This window comes from Thermobia domestica, chromosome 11, assembly GCF_964235325.1.
Source record: "Thermobia domestica chromosome 11, izTheDome1.hap1.1, whole genome shotgun sequence".
In the NCBI taxonomy this organism is placed as follows: domain Eukaryota; kingdom Metazoa; phylum Arthropoda; class Insecta; order Zygentoma; family Lepismatidae; genus Thermobia; species Thermobia domestica.
In genome coordinates this window covers 159,187,274-159,206,149 of record NC_137464.1, presented here as the reverse complement: position 1 = coordinate 159,206,149, position 18,876 = coordinate 159,187,274, and the positions used below count along the sequence as shown (strand labels likewise).

Sequence of the window (18,876 nt, the reverse complement as noted above, 5' to 3'; positions counted from 1 at the left end):
CACACTAATAATTACAGTCCGCTAACCATTACCATGACAACATGCGAGAAGATATATGATCAAATTGATATACTTTGTTCTCTACAGCTGCTGTGCAGCGTTGCCATCTTTTGCAAACCTTACTTCTTTGCTTCAACAACATACCGAGTATCTCTGTCAGTACGTGACTTATCGATCTCACATAACCACGGTACTACTATTCATGCTGGGGCCGCGGTGGCTCAGTGGTAGAGCGTTCACCTCCGGTGCTTGGGGTCCCTGGTTCGATCCCAGCTCGCGCCGTGTGGACTTTGTGGTGGACAAACACCGTGCTCGTGAGTTTTCTCGGGGTTCTCCCGTTTCCTCCCACTTTCTTCATTCCACCATTTCACTTATCTCTCATTATCACCATCTCCTTTAGCCTAACCGGTATATCCATGGGACGTTAAACTTAAAGATTTCATTTCATTTTTACTCTTCATGCTCTACCGCCATGCATTATAGGTTTTAAACCATACAGCACTAGTGACCTTTTCCGAGTTATTGTACCTTTTTCAAACTTAAAATTTCTCTTCTGTTGATGGCAACATTGTACAGCGGATCCTTCTAGACTTAGTCAGCGTGAACAGTTCTTGTCACTGTTTAATTTAAGGTGTACATAACGTTAATACACCACTCCCTGTATGCGCCAACGGCATTTGCATTTAACACATGTTTCACGTCATTTCTCGAAAAGTTTTCAACACTGATCTGCGTTTACCATCTCTTTTTTCTTTATTTTTATTGTTGCTTCCAATGATGATATCAATTTATTTCATTCCATTTACAAAAACATAACTTTCTCCTGGGTTAGCAATACTGTTCATCCGTTGATCTTCGTCAATACACGGGCAAATGTCGTCCTTTCTCTAGTTGCTTCGTGCTAAGTTTCCTTTCTCTGTCTCGTTTAATTTCTGTATTATCACGGTTGAAAATTCTAAATTATATTATAATGTGGAAACGTCATTTCATGACTTTGTCGTCAAGTCGGCACGGGTTAACGTTCTCGTATAGTCACACAGAATACATTTGGGGTGCGTACGTATTGCAACACGAAATTATCCAAAATAAGGGACACCCTAATATACAGGGTTTTCAAAAAGAAAGAACAGATTTCAAACATTTATTTCTTCCAAACTACAAAAGATAGAAACATGATTCGAACGTTACTTGATTAAGAAGAGTTTACAATTTATTGTTAGTAATTATGGTGTGCATGCAATATGAGCACCGTGTGTTACACGACAAATATCAAAACGGTGGCTCATTTCTTGCTACACACGAATCAGCTGGTCTCTAGTTATCGAATTCACAGCTTCAACAATTCGATGTCGTAGACCTTGAAGAGTGTCAGGCATAGGAGGGATAAAAACATGGTCTTTTACGTAACCCCATAGATAAAAATCACACGCAGTGTACGAATATGCTCGACCTTCTCGTTCGATGTGCGTGGACGTCCCGTGCTTTTCCCTTTGCACATTCAACCATCTTCTACGAATTTTCGATGCCACTCATAAATTTGCTTATGATGCGGCGGATGTTTAGTAAATTGACGGCGAAATGCTCGTTGAACTGCAACAATGGACTCAAGTTTTGCCAATTGTAGCACACAAAAAGACTTCTCCTGTGGTGACGCCGCCATTTCACTACAGACAAACAACAACAAACAACAGCGCCAATGCGGCCGTGATTGGAACTTTAATCGGGGCTTTTTAAATTGTAAACTTTTCTTAATCAAGTAACGTTCGAATCATGTTTCTATCTTTTGTAGTTTGGAAGAAATAAATGTTTGAAATCTGTTCTTTCTTTTTGAATAACCCTGTATATATTAGGGTGTCCCTTGGGTAATTTTGTGTTGCGATACGCACACCCCCAAATGTATTCTATGTGACCATAAACACGCATTAATGAAATAGCAGCTCTCTACGAGAACGTTAACCCGTGCCGACTTGACGACAAAATCATGAAATGGCGTTTCCACATTATAATATAATTTAGAATTTCCAACCGTGATAACGGAGAAACTCAAAGAGACAGAGAAACGAAACTTTGCACGAAGCAACTAGAAAAAGGGCGACATCTGTTCGTGTATTGACAAACAGCACCGGGTAAACAGTGTTGCCAACCCAAGACAATTTGTGTTTTGTAAATGGAATAACCTAAAGTAAGTATCATCATTGAAATCAGCAATGAAAATAAAGACAAAAGAGATTGTAAAGGCAGATCAATGTTGCAAATTTTTCGAGCAATAACGTGTAATATGTGTTGGCGCAAACAGGGAGTGAGGTACTAACGTTTTGTACACCTTAAATCAGATATTGACAAGAATTGTTGGCATTGACTCTTAGTTTAGAAGCATCCGCTGAACAGTGTTGCCATCAACAGAAGGGAGAAATTGAGTTTGGAAGAGATACAATAACTCGGAAGAGGTCACTAGTGCTGTATGGTTTAAAACCTGTGATACAAGGCAGAAGAGCATGAGGAGTAGCCGTGGTGTGCATACGACAACACGAAATTACCCAAAATAAGGGACACCCTCAATCTTAGTTATTAACCACTTCACTGCAAAACACGTTACTGATAAAGGCATTTGAATTTTTCTCCTTTTCTTGTTTTTCCTTTTCAAGTCTCAGCTTACAATCTTTGATTACATGATTTGGTTTTTTGCAATAATAACAAATGTTTTTCTTTGGATTTTACTATTTTGTTTTGGGGACATTGTTTTTTAAAATATCCAAAACGATTACATCCACAACACCTTGTACCTTTTGAGTTTTTTCTGCTTTCTTCTCTTGATTCACTTTCCCCACAAAAGCACTACTCGCACCAGTATTTGAAGCAGCAGTTGACTTAGAGCGTTCCTCTTCAATTAGCTCATTCATATTTTGTTTATCTGATGGCACAGACTCCCAAGCAGATACAAAATACTGGTACTCTTCTGGTAGCAGCATCAAGATTTTTGTTATTAGCATGTCAGAAACATTTTCGCCCATTGTTTTCATTCTCATAACTATTTCTTGCAGTCTTGACACGAAATCGCCGATATTTTCGTTCTTAAATTTTGCACTGAAGAACTGTTGCTGGAGAAGGTGTAAACTCACTTCCGATTGTTTTTCATATACGGCAAGCAATTTGGTCCACATTTCATGTGCACTGGTACAGCTTAACAGATGAGTTATTACATTTTCTTCAACTGAGGTTACTAAAAGTTCTTGTGCTTTGCTATCTTTCTTCAACCATTCACAAAGTTCCTTCTGGTACGCCTCTTTATTGCCTGTATTCACCAGTTTCACTTCTTCCCCTTGCACTATATCAAGGTAGTCTTTTTCTCTCAGAATAACAATAGTTTGAAATTTCCATGTATTTCAGTTCTCTTGTCCTTACAGTCTAAGTTTTAATACACTTTCCATGGCTCTTTAGTTTCTTTCCTTGTTATAACACAAACGTCAGTTCAAGGAAAAAACGAACACGAGTCACGAACCTGCGCGGCAACAACCAGCGACACAAAGTTTACCGGGCTGGTACACCACGTAAACGGCAACTACCGATTTCCACATTCTTTTCTTATTAAGCGAAGATATTCTATAAAGGTTATTGGGCCAATCGACAGGTATTGGTTTCAACAAAACGAATCGGGTTTTCTGCTTTAGCACTCGTTTATTACGTTCATGGACGTCGCCATGCTTGAATCAGAGTTGCCAGATCTTGTTTTCTTACCTACACTAACTTACAATACAAAAGAGCTATTCGCAATACAATATAGAAGGCTACTAGTACAAAATTATAATAGCCTGCTTATGTTAATTACTGAACAATAACATTGTATAGTTCGTAAAGTCAAAAATTATAAATTTGTATTTACTGTACTTATGTATTTTAACAATAAGCGAATGTTATCAGAATGGTTTTTGAAGGTTTGCTTGAAAATTTCTTTTCCTTTCGTCTAGTTAAAAAGTAGTTTTCAGTGCTTTGAAGCAGTTGCAGGTGGGAAAACAATAATGTTTCAGACATTATAACCATACTAATATTACGCCACTTTCGGTATCTTTTTAATTTCAATTTAATCATATAAACCTCAAATTCGAAAACTAGCGTATACGTATGGGTGAGAGAGGAGAACACATCGATCGGTTCCCCCGATATTAATTTTAGTGGTTTCGTAATACCATACTGAAATATAGAAAGGACGTAATCTATTATCGCTACTAACAAGCAATTCTATAAATATATACCTAAATAGCGATAGTGGTATTTGAGTTCATAAAATAATACTCATACACATTTAGAAATTCAAACAGTATATTTAAACTTTCCAAAAACCAATAATCAAAATTATATATATTTAACAATTCAACAAGCGGTATTGTATTATACTCTTGATAGCGGAAAGAATTTAAACAGATTCAATCTTAAACTATTACCCAATTAACAGTGTAAACTATTCTGCCTCAGTAACAGCTAACTTGTTCTAATTAGTCACGCAGATTGGTAATAATGCAGGAATCTAATTCTATTTTTTTTAAAAAAAAACTTGAAAAAGCTATAGGCAAAGTGCCCAAAACTAACAAAATGTAAGAATGGTTTGATAAAGGAAGGAAAAAGAAAGTAACTTACGTACCTCACTGCCATATTAAGCCAATCCGTGCTATCAAATAGGACAAGTAGCTGATATGAAGTTACAGCATTCCACTTTATACTTCGTAAATATTTTCAAACTTTAAACTTCAGCAGAATTGTATTTTGAATATCACTCGTAGATTATGTATATAGAATAACCTTTTTTTGATATAATAACTTGATCACAAACTATGATAGCAGTAGCGAGCGGAACACAACCATTATACTTCCTCCCTCTGACGTTCCAGCACAACTATGGCCACCTATAAAGAGAGCCCATCCGTCGTGCTAGTACGTCCCACCAGAGGGCATAACCAACAAAAACAAAAGAATAGTCAAAAATGAAAAAGCTTTCTCGGTATAAAATAAATAATATTATAAATTATTCCTAAAGACCTCTTTCTAAGTATATCTAATAACCAGTGACATAAAATCCAAAAATTATATCTTACACCCTCGCCCCGGCCCACTCGCAAACAAACAAAAAAATCCTTTCTTGAAACTGAGTGAATCGAGAAATAAAGAGAATTACAGATAAGGACATAATGTGAACGATATTAGAAAAATATTAGTATAGGAAAGAAAAGAACAAACAATCATACTGAAAATATTAAAAATCCCCCTAGATCAATCATACAAAGTCACTCATACTAAGAAAAGTTAATAAGACAAGAGGAAAATCACCATTCCACATAGTGCATCCGAATTCATCGTGGATCTAACTAGTTAAATTATTTTGCAAAAGTGTCAGAAGACGTTAATTGTAATTATAACCAAACACTGAATAGAATCGTAACATCCCAATAACGTGTTAATAAATAGTAACAATTCATATGGAGTATGTAAACTTTCAATCTATCCTTATTTATTTTCTTTTTAGGTGCAAAATAAATTATGTAGGTATAATAATTTAACACATTCAAAACACATTCTAATAACATAACACAATACCTGACGAAATAACATGAATTCAAATGTATGTATCCGACGTTCAAATTTTTCTCAACATTTCCTCCTTCCAGTAATCCATAAGCATACCAAGAAATCATGGGTTCCAATTATGTTCGCAACAAATGGAGACGAGATACAAAACAAGAAGCTGAACAAACATGACTAGATTAGTAGGTGGCCACCCTATATAAATAAAAAAAAAAAAAAAAAAACAGTACGAACACACCAAAAACAATTTAGATACATATAAATATAATGAGTTACAGTTTACCCAAAATTTCAATATCACTCTTATATAATTACTCACAGGTCTTTTAGTAGCAATACGTTAACAAAACCTCACGGTACAGACCCCCTTTCACGAAATCTCTTTGCTAACGTCATATACGTTCTTCTCACATCTCACGGATTTTCTACATTCGGAACGAGTAATGTGTTGTTCGTCAACAGCGTAATTATCTCGAACGGTTCTGACCATCTCATAGACAATCCTTTGTTAATATGATCTGTCAAGGAAGACTTCAGTTGGGATTTTAAAATAACTTTCTGTCCTACCTGATAATCAGTGGGGACCCTATTTTGGTCATACAGCCGTTTACGGCGTTGGCACGCTCTCTCAATATTTTGAATAGCACATTGTAATGCATCCCGATCTGTTTTATTCCGAAATAAAGTATCGATCCTCCATTTCACGTCTAGCGGATCATTGACGTTATAATTATATTTCATCTCCATGGGAGAAACACGTGTCTCGTCGTGGATAGAATTATTCAAAGAAAATTCTATCTCTCCCAACATCTTATCCCAATGTTCCTGTTTATCATGAACATATGTTTTCAAAATATCTTTAATTACTCTTACCGGACGTTCCGCCGAATTCACCGCTGGAAAATAAGGTGATACCTGACAATCTCTAATCCCCAATCCCGCAAAAAAATCACGAAAAGTCTGGAATGTAAAAATGGATGCATTGTCATGGGAAAGAATATGAATATAACCGTGTCGGTTCATCAATCTACGTAATATTCTGATAAGAGAACTTTTCAATTCCCTGACAGGCTCCAACATTAAAAATTTACTGCACCTATCAACAATAATCAATATGTAACGCCCAGCATAACTCCTTGGGAAGGGACCGAGGGTGTCAATGTCCCAATGGGAATTAATAATTTTGCTTACTTCGGAGATTAACTCTCCCCGTGGTCTAACATAACTCGCTTTTGCGCGTTGGCATAATTTACATGAAGTAATATAATTATGAACGTCCGTAAAAATCCGATCCCACGTGTATTTCATGGCGATTCTATTGATTGATTTATAAACCCCTAGATGTGACCCCAATAGTGGGTCATTATGGTACAAATCCATAATCATAGGCCTAAGAGCGTTCGGAACATATATCTTAAACGGACGAATATGAGCCTTGGTTTTCTTGCAAAGAATCCCATTAACTAATTTGAACGATTTAACTTCCTTACCTTGCTGCAATTGTTCAATAATCTGTAAACATTCAGGGTCCCGCAACTGATGTTCCTTTATGGAAATAGAAGAATTGGGATTATTCCAGAAATTTATATTTAACAAATTTTTCTTAATTTCTTCCTCGCCTAAAGTAGTATCATAAATATCAAAATTGAAGGGATCATAAATTAGTGAAATCAAGTATGCACCGATATTTTGGACTGATGACAAATGTTTAACATCAAAATTAAAGCATGCTAACCTATACAATAAGCTGCCATATTTTTTCGTCCGCTTTACATTACTCAATGCATACGTCAATGCCTGGTTATCAACTAAAGATCAAATCGATTACATAAATACAATTTATGTCGTTCAAGAGTCTTTACCACTGCCTGCAACTCAAGGTGATATACACACTTATGAAAATCGGCTGGTTTAAGAGTTCGCGAATAGAAACTCACAGGCCTAATATTTCCGGCGCTATCCATTTGTTCGGCGACCCCGCTAAGGGCCCGGGTGCTTGCATCTGTCTGTACTTTTTTTTTTTTTTTTTTATGCCTCCACTTCCCCCTGCCTTGGCCGATTACTTTCGGACTTATTTATGGCAGACGCAACTGCCTCTTGCCTTTATTCTCTCTCTTATACTTGATGTTTCTTTATTATCTCCCTGTCTTTTCGGCTGTCAAACCTCATAGCCCAGTAAATAAAGGACCAAAAAGGGTGTCGAGCTGAAATAATTTAGAAAAAGCTGAAAATTTCAGGATTTGTTTTTCATGTGATCTTAAATGAAATATCAAAAGTCCCCTAAAATCCCGTGTGCGCTTCATCCTCAAAATGGCGGCCAAAGATGGCGGCCGTCCGGAATGCGCATGTCTCCCGATTTTAGCTTGTAACTCTGAGACTATTTAAGATATTCCAATTCTGTAAAAGCACTTTTGTTCTAGAAGCTCTAATCTATAACTTTTCTTAATACTTCTTTCCCGTAAAGTTTGACACAAAGCCACCATTTTCCATTAAAGTATAAAGTGATACATTTTGAAAGTCCTGTTCCTGGATTGGTAGTAGAAAGTCTCCAAAACCGTTAGGAATTCGTAAACAATGCTCGGAATAGTTTAGATTGAACATTTAATTAGCTTTGTTTTAAAAAAAGAATAATCTAAATCGGAATACAATTAGTCGGGAAATTCGATGTTTTTAATTAAAAGTAGTTGGATAAAAATTAATCGCTATTAGTCCAGCACATAAAGTTTCGAAATTCATAGTTGTGCTGGATTTATGGCATTCATGCCTTAGATTCCAAACTGGAATTTCAAAACTGTCATAAAACCTATGTGAATTTCATACCAAAATGGCGACCAAAGAGGACACTTGTCCGACATGTCCCCCCCCCCAAAAAAAAAACTAACAGCCAGAAAAGGGATTATTATATTTTAATTCTGTAAAAAGCACTTTTATTATGCAAAATAAAAGCCCTATTCTGTAAATTTTGTTAAGAGTAATATAATTTTAAGTACATTGAAAACAGTGGCGGCTCGTTGTTATGCAACCGGTGGTGCACACGGAATAACTAAGTTTGGTTGTATATTCATAAGGATACCAAATGGTCAATTTGCATTGAGTCTACTTGTAGATACACAACCCAACTTACAGTTATGTACTGTGCCTCACTGATTATATACCAACGAGCCACCATTGTTGAAAATTAAGTATCCGTTTTTACATCTCATTTGAACTCCCTTGTACAGTAGATTCTTCATTGCAAATAGTCAAAAAGGGAGTAAAAAGTTTTAAAAATATGTATTACACCTACCTTCTTTAATACATGAAAATTTCATGGTCTTCAGAGTCGTCAGGAATTAACATATTTGAACAAATGTGAACAAATATTTCCCCGACAATTAAAAAAAGAGTTTGGAACAAGTCAGTCCTGCCTTTCTATATTCACATTTGCTGTTACAGTCTTTCTGCGTTCTTATCTTACATGGGCAAGATACAAGGTTCAGCAGATTGTCAGGAGCAGCTTTTAATTTTATTGCACTAGAAGCAATTTACCTTCTATTAATTGCCACTGGAAACAATTTACCTTCTATTAATTGCCACCCCATTTTGTTGGGTTCAAATCATTCCCCAATCGTTGGTGTACTTGAAGGTAAACACATACACTGTGTTGAGAGGCAGCAGCACTTGTAAGAGGGAAATTTGCCAAATTGAATTTTGAGGATAGTTTTCTAGTTATTTTCCTGTTGTAGCCTTATATCGAAGTTCGTCTAAAGAAATTTGATTGTGTTCTCCATACAACCGCGTAACCAATTTTTCTCCTATTTCAATGACTGTTTGGGGATCTAAATTGGGTTGGTGGAAGACTGTGGCGACTTTAGATAGTTCTTGCTACTTCTGAAGAATTTTGATGGCAGACTTTGTTGAAAAAAAGATAATGATGTGTCACACCCTGTGATAGCATGAAGACACCCTGTGAAAGATGTCCTTCAGTGACTCTAGTTTCCTTTGGATGTTGCCAATGTGGAAGCATTTCTGTTCAATTTTGTTTGTTTTCGTCCTCACAAAGTACACTGTAGTGTCTGGAATTGTTCGAGAATTAAGATGGCCAATAAGTCAGAGTCAGTTCCTACTACTACAGCAACAAAAGTGTTTTATTTATTTAGATTAATGGCTGTGCTGACAATCAGAGCATCTGCATCTCCTTCAGCTTCGCACACTGTAATGCTTGAAGAGTTAAAGTGGGTTTTGAAGAAATCAATCAAACGTCTTTTATTTTCAGAGTTCAGTAAAAAGGGTGCTTCCTCAGTAGTTACTTTAGTATTTTCATCACATGCGATTGTAGAGACATCTTTGACATTGCTCTTCTCTGTCGTTCAACATTTTTGGTGTTATTGCCTGTTGCATAGCCATCAAAAACTGCGGCTCTGCATCGTGAAATGTGTTTCTGTATATATCGTACATATTTTTCAGATGTATTTGCATATGTTAATATCGGACAAACAACCGCATGAAGTAAGAAACCACCGTCTACAACGTAACCCAATTCTGATAGTTTTCATACAGGGGTCTATAGGTCCTACAATGTCCACAAGTACAGATTTTCTAGTTTTTCTAATTGAAATTTCATCAAACAAAGAGGGAGGATAAGGTGCTAGTTCATATTTTAAAAATTCATGCATCTATTCATATGATTGCAATACCGCAGCAATTCGGCTGAACAACCAAAGTGAGTTGATGCTAACAGCTTCCTTCCTAATATTAATATATTGTATTGCTTGTCGCAGACACACAACCTTTTGTTTTCTTTTTAGAACTACGCTACCAAAGGTTTTACCTATCATTTGAGATAGTGATTTTGACCCTATTCTTTCGCCCTATCACAGTTAACTTTCTTACCAGTTACTAAGCCAGTTGCAGTGTTGACTAGAAGGTCTTTTTGATAGGACTGTTCAAACGGGTTGTGAAGACTAAGCCAATCAGAAAGTTTTCTGATGTCTTGATCATCTGTCTCCTGACCGAAAAGTCTAGTTTCCACATGCTGACGACCATTTTTCACAGAAATTTTCTAAGGCTTTAGTCACTTCCATTCTAATTGGAAAAGATAAGACCGGGCCAGCCAATATCCCGCCCGGCCCGAGATAACATATTTGAATCACCTTTCTTACTTCTAGTTACATTTTCAACAAAACATTTTAATAATTGTGGATCATCCGGAGTAACTTTTTCCATTGAAGGAATTGCTTCTTTCTAGGTAGACGCGATACGAATGCATTGTTGATGCTTCTATTTTTAGACATGATCTGCTTTTCTTTTCTTGTTTGCTTCATTCTTTGAGATAAGAAGGCAGGGGTTTGCTGTTTACTTTCATACCACTATGAACCACATTAGCTTAAAATTTATGTATGTTTAGAATATAATAGTATATAGACTACCAGCTGTTACGCCAATGATGTTAAGGGTGAGTCTACTGAATACATATACTTTATTTCTGCTACTAAAAAGAAAGAAAAAAGATTTAAAGGAACACAGTATGGACAATTGGGTGACAAGAAAGCAGCTCTGTCCACCTATATTTTCAAAAACGTCGAATTTCTCGACTAATTGTACTCCGATTTGGATGATTCTTTTTTTTAAAACAAAGCTAATTAAATGTTCAATCTAAACTATTCCGAGCATTGTTTACGAATTCCTAACGGTTTTGGAGATTTTCTACTACCAATCCAAGAACAGGACTTTCAAAATGTATCACTTTATACTTTAATGGAAAATGGTGGCTTTGTGTCAAACTTTACGAGAAAGAAGTATTAAGAAAAGTTATAGATTAGAGCTTCTAGAACAAAAGTGCTTTTACAGAATTGGAATATCTTAAATAGTCTCAGAGTTACAAGCTAAAATCGGGAGACATGCGCATTCCGGACGGCCGCCATCTTTGGCCGCCATTTTGAGGATGAAGCGCACACGGGATTTTAGGGGACTTTTGATATTTCATTTAAGATCACATGAAAAACAAATCCTGAAATTTTCAGCTTTTTCTAAATTATTTCAGCTCGCGGTCCTTTATTTACTGGGCTATCAGCAGATTGAGGTGAGGCACATTTCTTTTCAGCATGGCACCTAATATTTAAAACCATGCCCTTATATTTCTCTCTCTTTTTTTGTTTGTTTGTTTTATTTTGCTTTATTTAACCTTTTACATGCAGAAAATAACCTGAAAGAAGAAAGAAAATAATTGATTAATACATAATATAAATGATTGGGAAGCAGCGCATTAACCACCCTGAAAAGTAAAAATTTAAAAAGAAAAAGATAAACAAAACACAGTGTAAAAAACAACATCTTCTCATTTGGTGTTAACTGTCTTGTAGTTTCTTCTTTCTTCTATGATTCTCTAAGCTTTTATCACACTGTTTCTCATATGTGTTTATTACACTAACACGCACAACACTGACACACACACAATGTTAATAGGGGTTATAGAAATAAAAACGACATAAATAAATAAATAAATAAAAAGAGACGTAAGTTTGTACTATAGTTCTGGATGTTTGCCAGAACTTTAAGATTGTTTCTATTAGAATTTGATTTGTTTTTTATTTAATTGTATCTTTTCAAAGTGCTATTTGTTCAATTACCTTCTTCGTTGGGTTCGTTCATTCCATAGGTTTCTCACTATATGCTCTGTTATTTTTTGAAAGTTATCGAATTTTGTTTTATCCTGCCGTAAGCTAGTCCAATCTTCATCACTAAGTTCATCTCTGAGATTCCTTATTTCTTCACTAGTTACGTAATTTTCACAATTCCATATTACGTGTTCAGGTGTTTGGATTTCTCCACATGAACACATTTCGTCATTTTCAATATTTAATCTTTTCAAATGTGTTTTGAAGGGTCCATGTCCCGACAGCGCTTCCATAGTTTCCTTCTTTATTTCACCAATTTCTTTCCTTACTTTGATAGTTGGTATGTATTCTTTGAGCTTTTCTCCTTTTGTTGTGGTGTACCATTCCTCCTGCCATTTTCTTTCTATCAACATATTTAGTTCATCTTCGTTGTTCGGATTTGTACCTAGAATCTCTATTATTTTTATAGTTTCATTATTTGTCTTCCATCGTTTTACAGCTTCTCTTAGTATTTGGTAGTGGATTGGTTCTTCTAGTGCAAGCACCTGTAAGGATTCTATCGGTAGTGTTTTGATTATTCCTATTGTTCTAATTATAACTCCTCTCTGAACTCCTATGTACTATGAACTTCCGGTCTAATTCCGGTAACTTTAAGACAATCTGAGTTTCGAACAACTCCTTTATTTTGTCTAAAGAGGCCTACTGTTCCGATTTCCAAGCAAATTTTGTCCGTATACTGCGCAACTTATGTATAGGATAGATGATTTCATTAAACTCTTCAACAAACTTCCCATAAAATCACAGAAATTCTGTCAAAGATATTAAAGCTTTTAGATTTTTTGGTGGGGGCAAATTTCGTATAACCAATTCTTTTAGGGTCCATTTCCAAGTTTCTATCTAAAATTACAAATCCTAAATAATTTATCTTAGTTTGAAACAAGAAGCTTTTAGTTGGTGATATTGTGATCCCGTTATTACGAAAAATAGTAAGTACTTTCTCTATCAAAACTTTATGTTCTACAGTTTTACTAAAAATGATTATATCATCACAGTAATATTCAATTCCTTCATCCTTCAAACCATGCAATAACTTATTAAGTACTTCCATTAAAGCATAACTACCCATTGTTAATCCAAAAGGTAATTTGCGATACATGTAACTACCGCGATGAGTAACAAAAGAAGTATATTTTCTAGAACGTTCTTACAATAATAATTGTGAATATGCTGAAGACATATCGACCACAGAAAACACTTTTCCTTTGCTTAAAGCCGAAAGAACGTCCTCCATAATAGAAGGCTGAGAAACAATATTTAACCTTTTATTCAATTTAGAATAATCGATTACGAGTCTTTTATTTCCCGTCTTTTATCCACCAAAAAGGCAGGGGATGCCCATGTTATCTTTTAATAAATTATCCAAAAAATTTTCAAGCTTTTTCTGATCTTGATGGGGCAAAGGATAAGGTTTTAACCGTATTGGTGATTCATCTTGTACATGAATATCTAAAGTATAGTTATGTACTGTGCCTATCTTTTCCGTGAAAACATCGTCGAAGTACGAAGCATATAACTGCTCTACATAATGTTGGAGATCTCCTTCCGAATTATCCAATTTAGGATCTACAGCAGGTGGCTCCCCTTTTGTACAGGCCTGGGTGCCATCAATAGAAGGAAACGACTCCTCGGTCGCTATCCTCTGAAGACCGGACTCCTGGCTCGATCCCGCTACCGGGAACCGACTCGCTGAATTCGTACTGTCAACCATGGCATGAACCACTGGGCTGTCTTTTCTCAGCATCACACCACTTCGATGCTGGTGATGCTGGTTGGATTCCATTAGTGAACTCTCCCTGGATTCCATTAGTGAACTCCCTCTCGAGCCGCCTTTCCACATTAGACGTGGGCCAAAACAATTCTATTCCCTCCCTCCGGTTCCGCTGGACAGGTCCACTAACAAAAGACTAAGAAGACTCATTAATGTCGGCACTTAATGGACGTAACATTTATAAAATATAGGGGCACGCATTTGTCCACCCTTCATTATCACTACGTTGTTCACTGTATCGATAACCATATGATTAGCTTTAACGGCATCAATACCCAATATAAGTTTTGGATACAAATAAGGGCGAATGAAAAATGTAATATTCATAGTAACAGAGTCAATCCGGATAGGTATTTCCACAGATTCATTAATAGTCACTGTTCTCCCGTCTATACCCAAACCAACAAAACTTTCTTTTTTTCTTTTTATTTGTTTATTATTCTCCAACAATTTTACTAGTGCGTTGTCGATTAAACTAACGGTCGAACAAGTATCAATTGCCCGTTCAACATGGTTTTCATACATAATTGCTTTAACAAAAACAGCGAGGGGACGATGCACCATTTTATCATTAAATGTCCGCATACTTTCTTTCTTAAAACTACTGATGTTATTATAAGTTTTTTTTTCTCTTGACAAACACCTTTATTGTGAATAGGTTGCAGTCTATGGGGACAATTAACTAGTTTATGGTTTCCATGACAAAGATGGCACTTAATTCGCACTTGTCGAGGGATCTCTAAAAGCTTACGTTCATAAGATAACACTGATTGCTGCTGGAGGTTATAAGTCTGTAGCCTATCTTTTAGTTCCTCAAGACTTCCTGGTTAAGAATACCGGAAAAGATCATGACGCAATCGGGGATTCATACCTCCCAATATGTAATAGAATATGAGGATTGAATCATGTTCACTAAATAATATGTAATAACAGTCACACACGTGTTCAAAATATTTCATTATATTTTCATCCCTGTCTTGCAAGCGTTCTAAATAATGCTGCTTTATTACACGTAATCCGTTGTCTGAAATTGAAGCTTCTCGTATTCGAGTCGTAACCCCATGCCACTCACAATTATTAGTAACGCACTCTAAAAGAATTTGTTTTAAAGTGCCTCCTGTTCCTAGACAGTGAAGCAATTAGTACGATGTTAAAAGAATGCAACATTGTTTTTACAATTTGATATAAATCTAGCAGCCACTCGAATAATAAAGCTTCATTATGTCCATCACAAAAGGACAAATTCGCAATCATCCGTTCAAAAAGTATTATGGCTATTGAGTTCATTAGTTTATCCGATTTAAAAGGAATAGCATTAGTTTTGTTTTAAAAACCATGCCCTAAAGAAAAGTTTTTATATTGTTCAGTAGGTTGATAACCTCGTGGCAATGAGTGAGATAAGGAAAAACCTGTTTGAAGGTCGTGAGCTTTCCCCTGCAGATGTGCAATACTCGATTCACTGCCACGGTTGGATCCTAAATATAGAATTTAAAATCCTTTGCCTCATCTTATCATTTACACTTTTATAAACAATTTCACACAGTTTTGGTCTTGACAAATCTATTGGGGCTTCTAACATTATAGACTCGGTGTTTTGGGTAATCAGTTCAACGTCCTTATCACAATCGGAAAACAGTTCACTTCGGTCGCCTCTAATAGGTCCGGCGACGTTCATAAGACTAATCTCGTCGTCTACTATTATTTGTTTTTGCTTACTATCAGTTTTTCCATCTTTAGACAGATCCATGTTATGTTCAAATAGTGAGATAAACTCCGATTTAACAAGTATAGCACAGTTCATGTATTAATATACCAACTAATAAACTTCTACAAATAGGAAAAGCCAAAAGGAACACTTGGATCAAACCAGGGTCGGACTGAGAAGCTGGTGGAGGCGCAGACCTTGAACCATTAGGAGGGCTCACTGCTTCTAACAATGAGGCATTTATTACATATGCGTAGGGATGGCCATGAGCGAGTTCCAGCGAATTTTCATTGAATCTTGACTCGTGACCTCGGCTCGAAAAATTTCCTCCAATTCGACTCTAATTTGACTCGAGTTTCGAGTCGAGTCGAGCTAAAACGAGCCAAATCGAGCTAAATGCTGTGTGTAGTTCCAATTACTTTCTTCAAGTATCCTGCATAGACAATTTAATTAATATCAATGATATTTACTACTACTACTACTTATTATTATTATAACAACACCGCGTAAAAACATGAAAGATAGGTGGTTTTTATCTGAATACCAAAAACTAGTTGACTGCTGACCGCGGTAGTCGTAAAGTCTAAGAGGCAAGGACATCGTTCACGAGATTCTGGGTTTGAGTTCCGGAGGAGCAAGTATTCAGGCTCGAGCCAAAAGTTGTTAAAAGTTACAGGGTGCCGGCCAAACATGTTCAAAACTGTTCGGCCAGGGTTTAGAGTTGACAACGGCTCGAGCAGCTTGGCTCACAGCTCATTCACTATCGAGCCGAGGCAACAACTCACCCAACCGAGCTGGCTCGAGCCCATGGCTCACCTGAGCCGAGACAGTGGCTCATCCTAATCGAGCCGGCTCGAGCTGTTCGCTCAGTTGAACCGAGCTGAGTCAGTTGACATCACTACCCGGGTTGGGCTTCTGCTTGGGCTCAAAACTTCGACCGTGGAGGTCTCAGTCTTGATGATAAGAATTATATACTTATGTTGGTGCTCACGACATTTGAGGCTGTCTCATTATAAAAATTCATTGTCGTCTCATTAATCGGGACGAGACGAGATGCGAGCAACACTAAAGTATCATCTTGTGAGTAACTTAATAGATATTCCACATCACTGCTTACATTTCTCATGGTTTCTCTTTCCAGTCTAATCAGGCAATAGTTTCAAAACGAGCTGAACGAGCGAGCCATTTATAAAACTCGACCTCAAAGCAGTGACTCGGCTCGGAACTCGACTCGAGAAAGTTATCTTTGACTCGACTCGACTCGAATTCGCTTCGAGTTTCGAGTAGAGTCGAGTTTTAGCTCGACTCGTGCCCATCCCTACATATGCGTATTCTATGCAGATTAATTGACTGATGAACAGTAGTGTATAAATTCCTAATACAAAAATATCCTTGCAGACCATTTAAACCCTCATAATGTAAGTTTCAAAACCACATGGTTTAATTCCGTTGCACTCAATAAAACATCTACAGCAAACGTAAATTAAGGACTTCGGAGGTCAAGAGGTCTGACTGACTTTTGAAATAAAGTTTATTTATGCCCAGGAAATGGACTTTCCAGAGTCAAATATATAAACTGGGAGGTGAACCATGACGCAATCCACTCATCGCTAGATCCTCGAGTGGACTGCGATGTAGTTCACCTTCTAGTTTGCATATTATGCTGCGGAGAGTCCTTTTCTAAACATAAATAAATCTTATTGGAAAGATCATATACAACTTAGATCCCTTATATTCTGGGACCCTCAACTGAGCTGCCTGAAATCAGTGAACTAAATGCATTTTCAAGCTATCAGCAACAACGACTGAGTTGTGTAGTTTTCATGATTTGTGATAAATTAGCATTTTTGGAAACAGTGATAGATAAATCACATGAAAAGGCTAGGGATGTACCGATATCTTGGTATCGGTATCGGTGATATCGGCCACTTTTGGGAGTACCGTATCGGTATCGGCAAATAGACACCGATACATTTTCCGCACTATTTTCAATTTGTTTAATATTAACAGTGACATTTCATCGGTTTCTTTTAGACTTAAAGTTGATCTAAATTATTATCAATTGTAAAATCAATTTATTTATCCATGTGTACGCCTTTGATTTGCACTACTCGTATTCAACTGATATTTTTAGTCCCTCGATGCCAAAATAGCGGTGAAGAAAAACCTAAGGTCTTCAGTCAGGAAAATTTTCTAAAAGGGGTCCATTCCATGGTTGCTATATTACGTCTGGTATTTAATATACGTAGTTTGCTATATTACGTATATATCTTCGTGACCCAGGGGGTAAAATATATCCAAAGTATATCGAATTACTATTACGCACTAATCAAAACTAGACATCTGTTGTCGTATCCAGTAGCACGGAAAATTGATTAGTTTTTCTAATTTCATTGCAAATTATGTCCTGTATCTCTTTCTTAATAATACGGATATTTTTTTCTATTCTACTCTTCCTTAAAAATGTTATTTGTTTTTCCCTTCCACTTCCTTTCACATCCTCTTTTATTCTAGATTCATCAAAAGATTTGCTTTGCTCAATAACTTTTTTCGTATGATAGCTCACAAAGTGTGATCGTAGTCATTAAGAAGAACAATGAATTCTAGAAAGTTCCCGTGGTTGACATCTTTATCATCTAAGCTACATGCACCCTCTTCTTTCCTTCGGAAATCAAGGCCGTGTTTCCTATTAATTAATTACCTTTGAAAACGATCAAGTGGCACCTCAGTATCTTCAACCCAAAAGCCATAGCTGTACGAAGTTGTCGAGACAAATGCGTATAGAGTCGAGTGGTAAAATCTCACGTACACGCTACAATTATTTTTTATGGTTTTAGAAGCAGCCGAGAGCCTGAGAATTCTAAGAATCTTGCTTGGAAAGGAAGAGTCTCTTGAGAATGAAGAGAGAAAGTACTAAAGGAAAAACTTCTGAAAATAAGCAGTATGTTCTAGTTCTTTGTTATTTAGTTTAAATTGACTTTTAAAAAATAAAAAGAAAAAAGAAAATGCGAACTTGTTTCCTCGCAATCGTTTGTAAGTTTGAAATTTTTGTTTAGAATGTCGACTCTTGTTTGTGACCTAAACCACAAAGGTTTTCGTTAATAGGTTAGCATCAGTAAAGAAACAGTTGCTGTATTATACAATCTTTTTCAGGAATTAATATTTATAAGAAT

The 18,876-nt window shown here is 36.4% G+C and overlaps 1 protein-coding gene across 3 annotated transcripts in view; it reads left to right on the top strand.

Moving 5' to 3' along the window:
* The window catches only part of Dnah3 (dynein heavy chain 3, axonemal), a 567,072-nt gene that overhangs the window by 161,061 nt on the left and 387,135 nt on the right, over positions 1 to 18,876 (top strand). The window lies entirely within an intron of this gene.